Raw genomic sequence first — 13,691 nt, 5'->3', positions numbered from 1 at the left:
CTTCCCTCCTCTTTAAGCCAGGGTTATTTTCGGTCTCTGCTTTAGAGGCTCAACCTATATCCTAGCTAATAGCCAGACTAAAGGCTATTATCTCCTAGGGCACAGAGGGCTGTGGAGTCTGTGGGAGGGGAGTGACACTCAGATTCGCATGTTTGGAAGCTCTCGCTGGCTGCAGAGTGCAGGATGGGTTGGAGGGGAGAGGCTGCAGGCAGAGAGACCAGCATGGGGGTTGAGGTTTTGGAATGGGGCAGAGACACCCAGGCCTGACCCAGGGCTGGCCTGCTCCCTCTGCCCTGCTAACAGAGGAGGGCCAGGTCCCTCACCCAGGCCTGGAGGTCAGGCTTTGCCGGCTGCCTGCCACTGCTGTAGCCCAGCTGCGCCCCACCCCTTTACTTCCAGGGCTTTCTGCCTTGAATACAGCCCAGAGGTGCCTCCCACAAAATCTGGCCTTCAGCTGCCGTGGAGCCCCAGGACAGCCGCCTCCCGGGAGGATGGGTGCTGGTTGTGCACGGCCGAGAGCAGGAGTCAGGTGCACAGGAGGATGCACCCGGGTGTGGGGGAGGAGTAAGGGGCAGGGGCGGCACCGATTCGGGTGCAGGGTGGGAGACAGTGAAGTGGCAAGGACAGATGGGAGGAAGAGTGAAGAGGGGACTGTGCTAGTCAGGTCTCCTCTAGTTACAGGTGACAGAAACCCAGGCAGAACGTGCGAAAAGGGGACTTCTTGGCTCTCATCTCTGGCAAGCGTAGGATGGTGTCGGCTCAGGGGCACCTGGATCAGAGACTTGAGCAGTGTGGCTGGGACTGTCGTCCTCTGTCCTCTGCCTCCCTCACTGTCAGACTCGTCTTATTCTGTTCCAGAAGGCCCTTCTCTGTGCTGGGGGCGGGAGGCAGATGTGGCCACAGGCAGCTTGGGGTCACGTCCTTTTAGTTTGGGAGGCAGGAGACCAGGAGCCTCTCTTCCGGCAGCCACATGCAGAATCCCAGGGGCCTGGGACTGTGCCACCCACGTGGAGTGCGGTGGAGAAATTCCTGTAGGGAAGGAAGCACTTTCTGTTACCTGGAACAGGGACAGGGTTTCTGGGTGGTCTGCAGCAACAGTGATGACTGCAGACGAGGAGGGGAGGGGGCACTGATGGCAGGATGGCAGACAGTGGCTGGGGATGAGGAGGGTGGGGGGGTTTGAGGCGTGGCCTTTTAGGGCCTCTCCCCAGTGGCGAGCACACTCCAAAATGCACCCCTCATCCCTCCTCCTCTCTCTGGGCTCCTGGTGTCTTATTTAATTGTTAGGAAAGAACACAGCAAAGCAATTCCTATGACAGTGGGTGGGCTGAGAAATGCCAGGCTCCTCTTTCTAATGCACAGTGTCACTGCCTCTGGGAAGCCCTCCTTGATCTCAGCCCAGTTCAGCAGAGCTGGTCGCTCCTCCTCTGGGCCCTGTGCTCCTGCTGTGGTCCTCTGTCCTGTGCTCCAGTGAGGGACCCACATGTCTCGTCCTCCTTGGCTGGAGGCTTTTGCAGCCCTTCCGCCTGCTCAGTCGCCACCACCCTCCAGTCTCTGAGGGCTTCCGTCCTGCCAGCGCTCGAGTGTTTGCATGTGTCTCTGTGGATGCCCTTGTGTGAAGGTGTGTGTGTGTGTGTGTGTGTGTGTGTGTGTGTGTGGTTACGGGTGCATGCCTGTGTATGTAGCCTGTGATGTGTGGTGTGTCCGTGACTGTAGATGTGCCTGGGTGTTTGAGTACCTGTGTCTGTGTGTCTGTCTGTGTGTGTGTCTGTGTGTCTGGGGGATTTTTATACGGGGACGTTGTGTGTCTGCCTCAGTACGACTGCGTGTATAGGGTGGTCTGGGGCACCCCTCCCCTCTGCGACTTGGTGATTGTGAGGTGTGCACACATGAACACACACGCAGACCCACACAGAGATACACACATGCACACACACGCACACGCACACGCACCTGCCTTCCACCGCCCTGACCAGGGCTGGCCCTGGATGGGGCTTCTCTCCGGATGGCAGGCTGGGAGTCATTGTCCCGGGCAGCCTGGCTGGGTGGCTTCCCGGGGCTTCCCCTTCCAGACGGGAACGGGAACACTTTCCCGCTCCAGAGCGGCCGCTGACCGCCAGCCCCGCCCTCGACTTCCACTTCCCTCCTGTGGCCACGCCTCTGGCAGCAGGGCAGCAGGCTGGCCCCCTGGGCCAGCAGTCCTGGAAAGCATGGTGGCACTGGGGCTCACCCCCGTCTCCTCTCAGGCGACACTCCAGGAGCCCACAGCTTCAGTCGGGCATCGTAGAGCCGGCACGGCAGGCACACAGGTGACTGCGCCCTGCACGCCCAGGGCGCCACGGCCAGTGCCACCGGTGCGCGAAGGGAGACTGGCCTGTCGTTCACTAGGTGGACCCTGACACACCGCAAAAGGGTTATCCATTGCTGCGCCCGGTTCCTAGCACAGCGCCTGGCACGTAGTAGATGCTCAGTGAACGCATGTGGACTGAGTCAATGGAGGAGGGTACTATTAGCTCTGTCTCAGACATGGAAACTGAGGATCAGACAGGCCATCCGTTCCAAGTCGAACAGCGACCCAGTGACAGAGACAGGATTCCATCCTAGACAGGATTTAACTGTCAGAGTATCCAGCCCCGGCGTCTCACACCCGACATCAGCTTTACTCAATCCGAACCCAGAAAACTGTGAGCTCATGGCTAGGGACCATGCTCATCTTCACTATTCTAAGTCTCAGTCTCCTCATCTCTGCAATGGGTTTGCTGATAGGATGTCAGGTATGAAGTCACAAAATGAGCACATAAGAAATGTAACTTTCTTTCTTATCGCTGACCTGACTTTCTATTTTGAGCCTTCATTTCATTGCGTGTGGCAGAAACATAATCTCAGTCCTGAGATTATGGGGGCCCCTACTGGGAGTTGTGCCTGGTTTGGGGAGACTGGGCAGAGGAGACTTTGTAGTGGCAGGCTCTGGAAGGGGCCTGCCCTCTGGGCTGTCTGGCCCCTGCCTGGGCTTTGGGGCCGACACGACACTCAGTCATGGCTGTGCTGTCTCGAGTTCTTGTCCCCAATCCATCTGGCCCTGGCTCTCTCTCAGCCCCTCCTGGGTGCGCAGGGATTGTCCTCGGCCTGGGTGTGAGCTCCAAGCCCAGCTCTAGCACTTCCTCAGCATGTGTGGCACCTTAGCCATACTCCTAACCTCAGTTTTCTTATCTATAAAATGGGCATAATAATATCACCTGCCTCACAGGGTTGCTCATCAGAGTAAATAAATTAATCCACCTCAAATGCTTAAAACAGCATTGGGCACCTCACAACTGCCCAGTAAATGCGATTTTAGCTATTACCGTCCTGGGAGGCTTGGCTCAGGAGGGGTGGGGGCAGGGCCCCTGCTCTCAGGTCACCTCCACGCCTGCCCCGCCCTTCTAGCTAGGACATGGCCACCCAGACTGGGGACTGTCCTAGTGACGAGCCAGCACACGGGGGTCCGCACACATGCGGGGTGGAGGCGCCACTTCAGGGCCTCGGCCCAGACGCACCCGGGAAACGTCGGCCCCCAAGCTCTTCATCTGCAGCCAGGTTTGTGACAGTTTCCCTCTGCAGACCGCCCGGGCCTCTCTGCCACCCCGCCCGCACAGCCTGCGCTGCTGGGGTTCTTCAGTACGCGTCCGGCCCTGTCCCTGCCTGCTCCATCGCCTTCCGGAGAGCCCTGTCCCCTGCTGGGGCCCATCCTGACACTTAGGTGGCCCTCAAGGCCCCAGCCAGGCCCCACCTGACCTCCGACCTTGTCTCCTGCCGCCCCTTGCTCAGTGTCCCCTTCCTGTGGCTCCGCTCGCCACTCCTTGCACACCCCGTGCCCAGACTGTCCTCCGCACGGCTGAGCCTGGGCCCCAAGTGCTGTGGGCGCCGCCGCCGGGCTGGCTGCACAGCGGGAGGCACAGGGACAGATGTCGGCAGCCCCCACCCCACTGGAAGGACGCTTGGCGAACCTGCAGCGCCGGGCAGGGGGAGGCCCAGGCGGGCGTGTTGTCGGCGGACTGGACACAGGGGCTGCTGTCTGACAGGCAGGAAGCTTAGCAGTGAGAGCTCCCGGTCAGAGTCGCCAGGTCTCACACAGCTTCTTTCTAGCTGGTGACCTCAGGCAAGTCACTTAACCTCTCTGAACTTTAATTTTCTCCTTTGTAAAACGGGGTATGAACCGCTGCTGCCTCACGAGGCTGTCCTGAGGGCGAAGGAGATGATGTTTTCTGGCGCATAAACAGTGCCTGGTATACAGAAAGTGCTCGATAGATATTGGCTGTCAGTGCAGCTGGAAGCTGGAGGGGCACAGCGCAGGGGTTCAGACCCGGGGAGCCGGGGCTGGCCGCTGCCACGGACGGCCCGGAGTGGGGGGACAGCCATGAGGGCTTCCTGGGAGAGCAGGGAGCAGGGCCAGGAGCTCCCACAGCCCGGGAAGGAGCCGCCCTGCCATCACCCGGATTTCACTCTCTCGGCCTCCAGAACCGTGAGAGAATAAGTGCCTGTTGTCTTAAGGCCCCAGTGTGTGGTGATTTGTTTACAGCAATTCCAGGGAACGATTCGACCTCCATTTTGTAGATGAGGACGTGGAAGCTCAGAGGGGTTAAGCCACCAGCCCAAGGCACACAGCGGGATTTGCCCCTGGGGCTGCCTTGCTCCAAAGCCTCTGAGCCTAGCTAAGGGCGTGGCGGGCTGGCCGCCTTGTGATGTGGTTGTTTGTGTCCGGTTTCCACGGTGGGGCCACTGGTGTCCGTGTCCTCGAATTATAGGCGGACAAATGAGTCCAGTAGGGGACTCCCAGCCCCGGGAGGCAGCGGTGGCCGAGAGTCACATCCTGGGTCTTTGGGCCGCCGGAGGGTCAAGCTCCAGCTCTTCCAGAGTCTGGGGGCCCTGACGGAGAGCCCATTTGGCGCGGAGGACCCCGGATGCGGCTGGCCCGCGTTTTCAGAAGACTCGAGCTCTAACCGCAGCCTTCCCTCTCATCAGCCTCGTGACCTGTGACCTGCGGCTGGGGACCTCACCTCCCTGGGCCACAGTTTCCTCACCTGGAAAACGGGCATGAGGCCTTGGGGCTGAGAGGGGGGAAGCGCGGCGTGTTTAGGGCGCAGCAGAGCCGGAGACAAGGGCAATTGCGGCTGCTGCTTCTCTCCCTGCAGGGGCCGGGCCGAGGGGACATGACGCAGGAGGGTTGCCCCAGCGACAGTTTCCACAGTCAGAGAGGGGAGCGGAGGGCGGGGAGGGGCTGCACACGCAGCCCCGGATTTCCTCTGGGAAACAGGAAGTCCCACTGCCCAGGTCACTGCCCCAGCCGCAGGAAATCAGCCGACCCCTTCCTCTTCCGTCCCCGCTCCCAGCCCAGGAAGGGACTCGCTGTCCTGCCACAGCACAGCCCAGCTTCTGAAAGCAACTCTCAGGGCTGCTGGGGCTCAGAGAGGGGAAGGCACCTGCCTCAGGTCACACAGCACACAGGGGCAGGCAGAAGGAGAACTCAGGACTCATGGCTGCCACAAGCTTAGCAGTAGCAGCAGCGTCACTGATGGATGCTTACTCTGACTTCCTGTCAGCCTGAGAACTTGACATATGATGGCTCATTCGATCCTCAGAATCTTATGAGGCAAGCTCCATGATTGCCCCCATTTTACAGATGGGTAAACTAAGGCCAAGCATTGTCAAGTAGCCTGCATTGTCAAGTAGCCTGCCTCAGCTCACACAGCTAGTAGGTAGTGGAGTCGGGTTTACAATAGGCAGTTGGAGCTGGATAAAGTCCCACGGCATCGGGCCCGATTCTCCCATTTTGAAATAGGAAAATTGAGGCTAGAGAGGGGAAGGGACATGCCCCAAACTGCACAAGCTGGGACCGGCCTGTGGCTGACATGGTTACTTGCCATCCTTTTCTTCATCTTTAATCACAGAGCCCAGGCTTCCTTTCACGATGGCAATGTGCCCAGATTAAAAAACCACAGCTAGGCCGGGTGCGGTGGCTCACACCTGTGACCCTAGCACTCTGGGAGGCTGAGGCAGGAGGATCGCTTCGAGACCAGCCTCAGCAAGACATGGTGGCACATGCCCGTGGTCCCAGCTCCTCGAGAGGCTAAGGCGGGAGGATCGCTTGAGCCCAGGAGTTTGAGGTTGCTGTGAGCTAGGCTGACGCCACGGCACTCACTCTAGCCTGGGCAACAAAGTGAGACTCTGTCTCAAAAAAAAGAAAAACTCACAACTATTTTTCCCATTTTCCCTAGTATATCAGAATGGCACGTGACACACTCCAGCCCATGAAAATAAGCAGATTCACTGAGCGGGGTTTCCAGGAGAGTCTTGAAAGGGATGTCACCCAACTGTTCTGAGCTTTTAGCTCTTTGCCAGGCCCCTTCATCCTGCCGGGAACACAGATGAGGTGCTGGAGCTACAGCTGCCATTTTGTGATCCTGAGGCCATGGATCCAAGGGGGAAGCCGCAGGTGGAAGGTGGCTGAGTGGAGTGAGGGAAGGATGACGGTGGCACTGGAGTGTGCCTCTCCCAGCCCGGCCTGCCTTCCTCTGGACTTCTTGTTGAGTGAGAACAAGAACACCCCTTTTAGATTCATCCCCCAGTTCAGTTTTGCTTTTCTTTTTAATTTTGTTACTTGCAGCTAATGCAGTTCTGATTTACTTTGTGTCTAGACTCTCTGAGTCTTACATTCTAATCAAGCTGGTGTTGTAAGGACCCTAAGGAAATATCCAGTTCGCTGATTTTCAAATTCCGTGCAGCTGTGCTTTAGGGAGCGGCAAAGCCAAGACGTTGATTCGCATGACTCATCCGTGTGTGCCCACCTCTCCACTTCCCGGGCACTGCGGAAGGAGCTGTCTCCTTGCTCAACAAAGAGCAGCTCTGTTTTCCCACTGCTAAAGAGTGTCTAAAACCCACTGTCTGGTCAAACTGCTATGTATAAGGTGGGGAAACTGAGGCTCAGGGAGGCACGGTGGACTCAAGCCGAGGACAGCAGGGGTGGGGGTAAGGAGGTCCCTTGGCACCTGTGTGGCGGAGGGGGCTGGTGGGGGCACGATTCCGTCTCAGGCAGCCGCCAGCCCCACGACGGCAGGTGCAGGTGGGGAGCACTCAGGTGCGACTCGGGCGGAAAACGGAGCAGCGTGGCGACCCTGTGTTCCGGACCCTGGGCTCCGTGATGCAGACGAGCTGGTGAACAAGACAGACCTGACCCTGGTTCGCAGAGTTTGGAAAAGTGCTCAGACTCGGGGTATCTCTGAGTGAGAGCATCACGGCACACGGCTTCCCGCTCCTGCTCAGCCACTGCCTCGCTGTGTGGCCTGAAGCCAGCCTTTGCCCTCTCTGGGCCCTGCAGTGGGTGCGGGAGAGCGTGGGTGAGGTTCTCTCCAAGGGCCCTTTCCACGCGGACACCCAGAGTCTGGTGTAACAGGAACGAGATATGTGTATGTATCTAACGCGGCTGAGCTGCTTTCATGCCACTCTCTTCCTTTCAGCCAGAGGCATTCGGTCTTATGGAGGAGTAGGATCAGGGATCAGGGGGACAAAAGGAGAGAATTGATGTTCAGCTTTTGGCTGAAAAGGATCCTGCAGTCTTTAGGCAGATAATGGTCCTGAAAGCCGGCTTTGTTGAGAGGGGAAAGGCTTTCTAAGTCCCCAAAGTCCTCTTTGCATATCAAGAGCCCAGCCTGGCTGGCTCTGAGATCACAAGAGGAGTGTGAGGGATGGGGGGGGGAGGGTCCCACACACAGAAGCAGAAGCGGAGGGGCCGCCACCACGCCATGCAGGGAGACAGGTGCGGGTGAGGGGGACAGGGTGAGGATGTGTGTGTGTCCCAAGGAGACAGCCACGGGCCATGGGGACGAGCCCACAGGTACTAGGAACCCCAGGCAGGGTCCTGGAGCTCACCCAGCATGGGGAGGCAGGTGGGTTGTGGGGTAGAAGGAAGGATCCGGTTAGAGGAGGTTGACCGAGCACTGCCGGGTCCCGAGGACCTGTGAAGGCTGTGCAGGGGTCCTGAATCCCAGCATGCACCTGAGCTCAAGAGACCAGCGGGGGGGCACAGACCAGGGGGAGGGAGGCTCCCTGGGCACAGCCGGGGGTGGGGTGGCCCAGGCCCTGGTCCGTGAGGCCGGTGTGGACGTGGACGGCAGCCAGTGCCGAGAGAAGCAGGGACAGGTGCCTTGGACGGGTGCCGGTATGGGCCAGGTGGGCAACACAGAGACGGGAGACCCCACACCACCGCCCCAGGAGGCCCCACCAGCTTCCTCCTCCTGCCTCTCCCTGGGCTGCTGGATCGGGAAGGAGAAGTGGGAAGGGGGAAACTCTGACACATGGAGCATCTACCCCAAGGCAGCTGAGCTGACCCCACAAAGACCACAGTTAACTGGAGGGGGACGGAGTTCTATTTAATTGGTGATGAACTTGCCCTCTCCCCCCCCCCCCACCGTGTCGGTGAGATGGGGTTTGCACGGGAGACTAGGTCATTTGGAAGAAGTGTGAGGGAGCTACTTCCTCCGTGCATCTGAAGCCTTGTGTGTAATTTTGAGGTCCCTGAACCAAGAGGAGCCCTGCTTATCTTGTCCCTCCCGCCTCTGTGGTCAGGTTTTGCCCGCTCTGGGGGTAGAGGCTGGCAGAGGGGTAGGTAGCACAGAGGTGATAGGTGCCTGGTTCTTTAGAAAGCCTGTCATATGTGGTTGTCGACTATTTGATAGTGTTAAGGCTGATCACTCCTATTTGGGCCACTGAGGGCCAGAGAGGGCAAGCAATTTGCCCAAGGTCACACAGCAAGTTGGTAACAGAGCTGGGATTTGAAATTGGGTCCTCAGATTCCAAGTCATGTGCTCGTCACTTGCGCAGGTGCCCTGGGGAGTGCCAAGACGGTGTGATCGATGATAGCGGTTACAAGGCCGTGATCTACTTGGGGGCCCCCCCAGCATGTGACAGGAGGCATCCACAGTGATTAGCCCGGGCTGCGTGGGGACTGCCTGCTGGCTTCCTGGCGTGTCGCGGCAGCGGCTTCCGAGCCATTACTCTTCCTGCTCTGCGTGAGGAGACCAAGATGAAGAGCCCCGAGCGCGGCTGGCACAATGACGCACAGGAGAGGACCATGCATCTCGCTCCAATTGGGATGTTGGAGAGAAGAGAAGAGTCTAATTGTCCTACAACTGCCTTTATTTATCAAAGTCAGAGTGAAGGAAGTGTGGTGAGGAAGTGTCTGGGAGGGCTGCCTGGGGTTGGGCGGTCCGGGTTGGATGGGTATCCCAGGCCCCGCAGGAGGGAGGCCAGCCAGTGCGGGCAGCTGGGGGGGGGTCCGGCCTTGGGGGAGAGCACAGTGAGGTCGGCACCCCGCTCTGCAGCCGCCTCGCAGGGGGCTTTGAGTCTGTCGCCTCCCTCCTGGGTGGCAGCTCGTGTCCGTGGAAGGTGGGAAGGCTCTCTGCCCTGCTTGCCTCACAGGGAAGGGTAGGGGAGCGAGCCTCAGCGCACATCCAGCCCGTGCTGGCACTGTGCAGGGACGTCCCGCACACCCTGGAGTCCCTTTCATGGCTCGCAAATGAGCTAGCATTTAACCCTCCCAACAGGGCTTGACCAAGGCGTCACCTCCCCCAGAAAGCCTTCCCGGAGCCCCCAGACGACTCTCTATCCCCCTCCCCAGCCCCGGGTGGGGTCTTTACTGTCCTGGTCATTGAACTGTCCATCTCTTTGCCTGGGTGCACTGTGAGCTTTGCAGAGGCTGAGATAATTTTACTCACGCTGGTGTCCCCAGCACCTGGGACAGAGCCTCCAGCAGTGTCTCCACAAATGTTTGTTGAATCCATGAGCGACAGATAAGGAGACTAAGGCTCAGGGGAGGTTCCGTCTCTTGCCCAAGGACACACAGTTAATAATTCTCAGAGCCAAGAATCAATCTGTTTGAGAGCTTCATACTAATGAGAGGAGAGAGTTCAAGTGCTTCGAGAAGTACACAGGACCAAGGATGAGCCGAAGCGTTGTCATTGTCATCGGCCGGTCACATGCCCACAATAGAGAGGGCACCACCTGGATGCACCAGAGTAAACATTCCGTGAGTGAAGGAATGATCGAGGCATGGCCTTGCACGGCTGCGCTGCCAAGATCCGTGGGGTGCTCAGTCTAGTGGGGAGCCAGGTCCACCGAGACCGTGTGACACATGGCGTTAAGTGCAGAATTTCCAGGTCCTGTGTGTGGTCTGACCCAGGTGGGCACCCAGACAGTTTTCCTGGAGCGCTGGACACTTGGGGCGAGTCTCAGAGGACGAGGGACAGGGCAGGCAGGGATAGACGAGCCCAGGAGAATTGCCTGTGCGAGGCGCAGTGAGTGCGGTGGATAGTGCAGCGGACAGAGCCACAGGTGAGTGTGGGGACAGGAGGGGACAAGAGGACAGACCACAAAGGGCCTTGATAGGGCATGGTGGCTGTCTCGGGTACCAGGGGATGCCCCAAGGGGAAGCAGAGTTGAGCTGGGATGCTGGGACCACTGGTCTCTGTGCAGGAGGGAACTGGGAGATGCAGGGCTGGAGCCTGCAGCCCGGCCTGGCCGGGGCCCAGCCTGCTGAGCCCGCCGCACTCTGAGCCTGCAGGCTCCTGGGGCTCCCCGCTGCGGCCTCGCCCTGCCAGATCTGGTGGCACGAGAAAGGAGGAAGCAATTGAGGTTTGCTCAGTTTCCTCTAGTCCTTCCGTGATACCTGCGGCTGGCTCTAAGAAGCAGTGCCTGGAGACAGGGTTTCACAGCCGGATGGCTGGATGGGGCAGAGGCTGTTCTGTCCTGGGCTCCTTTGCATTCATGTGCTGGCCAAGGCCTGGCTCCGGCCCATGCAGACCCAGCTGGGGCTGAGCTGGCTAAAAAAAACTCAGGAGGGCCCGGTGCTGGGGCTCATGCTAGTAATCCTAACACTCTGGGAGGCTAAAGTGGGAGGACTGCTCGAGCTGAGGAGTTTGAGACCAGACTGAGCATGAACAAGACCCTGTCTCTGCTAAAAATAGAAAACTTAAGGCCGGGCGCTGTGGCTCACGCCTGTAATCCTAGCTCTTGGGAGGCCGAGGCGGGCGGATTGCTCAAGGTCAGGAGTTCAAGACCAGCCTGAGCAAGAGCGAGACCCCGTCTCTACTATAAATAGAAAGAAATTAATTGGCCAACTGATATATATATAAAAAATTAGCCGGGCATGGTGGCGCATGCCTGTAGTCCCAGCTACTCGGGAGGCTGAGGCAGGAGGATCGCTTAAGCCCAGGAGTTTGAGGTTGCTGTGAGCTAGGCTGACGCCATGGCACTCACTCTAGCCTGGACAACAAAGTGAGACTCTGTCTCAAAAAAAAAACAAAAAACAAAAACCCGATAAAATAGAAAACTTAGCCGGGCGTGGTGGCGTGTGCCTGTAGTCCCAGCTACTTGGGAGGCTGAGACAGAGGGATCACTTGAGCCCAGGAGCTTGAGGTTGCTGTGAGCTATAGTGATGCCACTGCACCCTAGCCCAGGTGACGAGGCGAGACTGTCACAAACAACAAACAAACAAACAAACAAACAAACAAACAAACAAAACTTCAGGAGGACTCAGCATTTGTTGACGACTTCCCGGGGGCTATCCACGGTGCTGGGTGCTTTCCTACATGACCTCCTCGGACCCTCGTAACAGTGCAGCCCTGTGTGTGGCACTGCCATCCTCGTTTTGTAGAGGAGGGGCGGGTGCTAGGCGGGCGAGAGAGGAGACGGCCCGGGACGTGTGGCTTGTAGGGGCAGGGCCAGGACTGGGACTCGGGGCTGTCGGAGTCCGCAGTGCCGGCCTGTCTCACCCGAGCTGCGCTGCAGACCAAACATCTCTCTGGGGGGAGAGGCTCTGCATAAGGAGACCAGGGGACACAAGCCCTTCTGGGACGGTGACAAACACTGAAGGCAGGTACTGGCCTCGACAGGTGGACCCAGGACCCATGGGGCGGGGAGGAGCATGGGGGCTTGGAGGCGAGTACTGGGGAGGCCCGATTCTCCTCCGCCGGCGCTGCCCCGGGGTGAGAGCTCTCAGAGGGACACGGTGACACTGCTGACAGTCCCTTACATGTCACACACACACGTGTATCCACACAGCCACCCCCAGCCATGCACCGCCACATCTCCCACATATGTCTACCCACCTGTCTTCCCGCCCTACCATCCACCCATCTGTCCGCCCATGTACCCCACACACGTTGGCTAGCTCAGTGCTTCGGTGACGAGCTTCGGGGACCCAGGCTCTGCCTATATTTTTGCCTCGCGGTGCTGTGAATGTCCTCTGTCTTGCCTCCTCATGGTTGCAGCATGGCTGCCGCGTCCCTAGGCGTGTCATCCTCACGCATCAGTGTTCAAAGGCCAAAAGAGGGAAGGCCCCCTGTTTGTGTTCCTTTAATGAGAGCAGAATGCCTGGAGGGTCCCAGTAGACTTCCCCTCATGGCCATTCCTAAACAGCCCCCAGCAAGGGAAGAGACCTCACCGCGGTGGACTTGGGCCAAACGTGTGTGTTGCCCGGGGAGGGGCTGCGGCCCCTGCTAAGCTGCGGGAGACTTGAGTGACGCTGGGGCTCGTTTAGCGAGGAAGAGGAGGGGAGGAGGGAGGTGCCTGTCAAGTGGGCAGACGCGTCCTCCGCTCCTTCCATCTCCCCACCCGCTCGCCACGCCCTCAGCGACTCGCCCCTGCACACGGCCCTCATCCATCAGCCCGCAAGTCCATCCATCCATCCATCCATCCATCCATCCATCCATCCATCCACCCATCCATCCATCCATCCATCCATCCATCCATCCATCCCATCCATCCATCCATCCCATCCATCCATCCATCCATCCATCCATCCATCCATCCCATCCATCCATCCATCCATCACATCCATCCATCCATCCACCCATCCATCCATCCATCCATCACATCCATCCATCCATCCACCCATCCATCCATCCATCCATCCATCCATCCATCCCATCCATCCATCCATCCATCCATCCCATCCATCCATCCATCCATCCATCCCATCCATCCATCCATCCCATCCATCCATCCATCCATCACATCCATCCATCCATCCACCCATCCATCCATCCATCCATCCATCCCATCCATCCATCCATCCATCACATCCATCCATCCACCCACCCATCCACCAGGCGCTCTCTGATGCCCACCACTCGCCAGGCCCTGCGTGCCGGGCCGGGGAGAACTCATAAGGAAAGGACCTCGTTAGGGAGAAATATGGAGTTTCCCATAATACCCCTGATAACTGCCGGATTTAGTCACAGTAAGAATAATATCTGAGGCGCGCTGTGCAGCGCAGTTTGCAGCGATCTCCCAGGACCACTCCTTCATTCCACACACGTCGACCGAGCATCTGCCGCGTGCCAGGCAGAGCCTTTTCGTTTTACAAAGTGCTTTCCCCCATTTGTCAGACGGAGCCCTCCAAAGCCGAGACCACATGTGCTCCGGAGGCCGGAATGCAGCATCCCTCGGTCCTCCTCAGAGCCGGGAGAGTCCTCCGGGGCCGGGAGTGTCAGGAGACGCCTTCTGGGGTGGGGGGAGCTGTCTTCCAGAGACAGGGCGGGACTCTAGCTTTTCTAGAACAGCGATAGGGCTTTGTTCAGAGCTGGGGTGGGGGTTCACAGCCACACCCCGGGGGTCTTCTGAGCCAGGAATGATGGAATGGTCGCTCTGCTCAGCAA

The sequence above is a fragment of the Microcebus murinus genome, chromosome 2, assembly GCF_040939455.1.
Source record: "Microcebus murinus isolate Inina chromosome 2, M.murinus_Inina_mat1.0, whole genome shotgun sequence".
Taxonomy (NCBI): Eukaryota; Metazoa; Chordata; class Mammalia; order Primates; family Cheirogaleidae; genus Microcebus; species Microcebus murinus.
The sequence above is the reverse complement of the archived record's forward strand: the minus strand, read 5'-3'. Positions refer to the sequence as shown.